A 3,747-nucleotide genomic window follows, 5' to 3' on the forward strand; every position below is an offset into this window, starting at 1 on the left:
TTCCAGGTCATTTGTACAGGTATAAGCAACACCAATTCTAATTAATTTTCCCAAAATAGCAGCAAGAAGGATTTTTGTTCCTATTAGAGTCCTGGTACAGAACTGCTGCAGCTGCAAAAGCTCTTTAATGGAATCGGAAACATTTTTGCAATGCAAGTTCTTTGGGACAACTGTAGAGACCCTCTTCCAAGCCTTGGGTCAAGGGCAGCAGGAAATTCCACATAGCAAATACAGCTGTTAGGATTCCCAGATATTGCAGAGAAGTCCAGAGGCAGAGGCAGTCAGGGGCTTTGCCAATGGCCACACCACACCCAGAGCAACCTAAAGCTGTAAAAACGGACTACACCTATAAATGTGTGCTTGTGAATACTCACATCATATTTTTGTGAATATAACATGCCCCCAAATAAAACATATATCTTGTTTTGGGAAGGCAGAATGTAGAAAAAAAGATTTTTCTGGTCATGGCCAAGTGAGTGACATGGAATAAGTCTTCCTGGAAACAGAGTGTCTACAGAGTGTGGCATCAGGAACTCCCTGGTATGGCAGACTGTGTCCTGTGATGCCACACATCCAGGACATTCTGTGTTCCCAGGGGGGGCTTATTCTATCTATGTCACGCAAGATTAGGTCCCAGACCCTTGCAAAGAGCCATAGTAAAACTGTTATTTCTTCACTGTAAATAGTTTTTTTAATATTAGTTCCTGTAAATAAAGTATTGTTTCCACATCACAAGCCTCATTAAGCTACTGCCAACAGCAGACTTGTTGCTTCAGGCACAAAGTTCCAGTACTCAGCCAGTAGCTAAGGCTGCAAGAAAGTTAATACAGGACTCTGTAATTCCCCCTAGCAAATATAGTTTGCTGAGCAGACACAAGCAGCAGCCGTTGTGGCAGCTGCATGCCATGCTTAGTGTTTGTTACTTTTTCAGCAAAGAAAACAGTTTCCCTGCTTAAATACTACCCCCTCCCAATTTTGGGGAGGAGGGGAGACAGGATTTAGAGCATGCTGTATGTGAGAAAATATGGTATTTAATTCTATTATCCTTATTTTCCTTGATTGCAAACACAGAGAATAAATAAAGCACCATTCAGGCTAATACAGTACTAAAATAATTTTACAGATTAATGTAAGAATTATAATAAGACAATTTGGTTGATTTGGGCAATTCTTCTTAACCATAGCTCATGTGAGATACATTAGACAGCTGCAATACCCACACATGCACAAACAGTTTCAAACATGTTTCAAACTCTCATCGAGCAGCGAAGCCCTTGTGATGTAGCTATTCCCTGTAAATCACGGTGTGATTTCCATGGCCAACTGGGAACTTCATGCTAATTACATTTATTATTGCTGCACAGTGATTGGCAGGATCAAAGACTGGTGCCACGAGGCACCAATCCTATGGAACATCCCCACATGCAATTTTCTGAATTCCTTCCTCTTTCTTTATCACCCCTTTATCTTGCGCCTGCCTTTTCAACTCAGTTTGGCAGAAGGCCAGGGGAAAATGGCTTTTACCTGGAACAGAAGCGTGTTGCCAAAGAAACAAATGATGGACAAAGCCTTGTTGATTGAATATATTGTTTGCTAATGCTCCCTGTCTTTTTTACTGACAACAGCGATGTGAGTTGTACAGATCCGACCTGAAGTGAATAGAAGAACAGTAGTACTGTCTCTTGCCACTTTTTTTTACAGAAGCCCCTATACATCATCATATCTCTTGGTATGGCTATCATGTAGTCTTGAGCTCTGGAGGAATCAAGTTGGGAGCCATTGGCAGCCTAAACCATTACCTCCTTCCAAATGTATTAGGATTTTTCAGCATATGATAACATGACCCCACTGGAACACTTTTATTCTACTTTCTCCTCTGTGCTGCCCCTTGAGGGGGCAATAAGGCAGCAGAAGGGGGTGAAGTTTTCCCTGGTTGCTAAGGAATCTGTGTTAGCCTAGCATAGGGCAGCTCAGGCGAGACACTAGGCCTCTGCACAGAACAACTTGGCTCTTTACAGTGACCTTGAGATCCTTAGGATTTCCTGCCCCTGTCATGGAGTTGAAGAGCAAAGACCCATGAAAACCCTAGAGGAATCCTAGGGGAATAACCCCCCTGCCCCACCTCCAATTAAAAGACTGCAAGGACACTCTGAGCTAAAGCTTGTGGAGTTTCATGTCTTTTAAGGAAGGTTTTTTCCCATTGAAGCCTGATTTGTTGATTGACTTATCATCACCCTTAGAGATAGCTTGGAGGAAACAAAGGGTGTAAGGTATGGAAATGGAATGAAAAGCAGGCAAAGAATAGGAGAGGCTTAGCAACCACTAACAAGTAAAAAGCTGCCCTGGCTATGGCAGCATCATATAAAGATAAATGGGAGTGGAAGTTGTTATCTGAGCTATGTGTACATGTCCTAAACCCATGTTATAAAACGTGCTGTGACTTAAAACTGAACCTCCAAGATGATTGGCCAGGCCAGGGTGAGGTGATATCAGGCGGTAGGTAGCCATTGGCCCCCCCAGGGCAAGGGGAAGGTTGGGCTCTGTTGGAAGTAGGAAGGTTGAGTCACCCACCGTGTGTTCTCCTGGGAGGTAGCATGAAACATGTTATGCATTTAGGTGTGTAACGTGGACAGCTGCCAACCGGGGACTGAGTAGAGCTGTACAGGAAGCGAAATGTATTAAACAAAATGTTTCCTGGAATGAAAGTGAGTAGCAAATACATTGAAACAAATAAAAAAGAAATCAATTAAAGTTAAATTTACCCAATATTTCTAAGAGCATTAAATAAAATCTTCAGTGTTATACCATAACCATTTTAGTTCTATGTCAGCTATATGACTAACAAGTTACCATTTGAGTCCATTAACTTATATTGTTCACAAAATATATTGTTATATATTTGGAAGCTGGTTTTTTGTTTGTTCAAATCATAGACAAAATTTCTCCCTTTAAAAAAATGGGTATTTTTACTTAAAGGCAAGACCATTTGAGAATTATTTTAAACAATATGAACCAGTTGTATGGAATGTAGATATAATGCAAGTTTCATTGTTGTTTGCTTGTTTTTGCTTTTCTAAAAACTGTAACAGTGGGAGACCAACCTTTTTGACAGGCATGCTACAAATTAGCCCCAAGGCCTCCTTGAGTGACACTCCAATCCCCTTCCCTTGCCCAATCTGTTTCTCTGCCTTTGTGCCCTGTCCAATACGATGCTCTGCTTTCTGCTTCCCGCCTTGTTCCCTGTGCAGTTCACTGTCCCACTTTCTGCTCCCTGCCTTATCTGGCACTGAGCTGCCCCACCCTGATATGCTGTATGCCATACACAGGCTGCCCCTATAACTTGTTGCGAGCATGCTGAAGATTGGCTACCCATAGAGTAAACAATAGGCAAAGTTTAAAAGCTTCTTCATGGTTGAGGGAGGTTACCAGATTATTTCCCATTTTAAATATGGGATAATTTTCTGAAACTTTACCGTATCACTAAGCCCCAGAATCAATGTTCTGTCTGTGCACACTTTTTTCGCAGGAGAGATGGAATTCTAAATTCATGAATCTTGTTGTTGGAGCAAAATTTTAAGTATAGGTGCTGCCAATGCATGAACTCAGTTTGACTGAGAGTGGAAAATTCTATACAGGGCCTGAACTACCCTTTCTATGACCTCAGGCGCTGTCAATCAGCCCTGACCCACTTTCAGCCCTGTGCAGACTCAGTTGCTACACAGATCTTATTGCAGAGCATGCCCAGTG

The sequence above is a fragment of the Crocodylus porosus genome, unplaced genomic scaffold (assembly GCF_001723895.1).
Source record: "Crocodylus porosus isolate Cpor-Errol unplaced genomic scaffold, CroPor_comp1, whole genome shotgun sequence".
Lineage (NCBI taxonomy): Eukaryota > Metazoa > Chordata > Crocodylia > Crocodylidae > Crocodylus > Crocodylus porosus.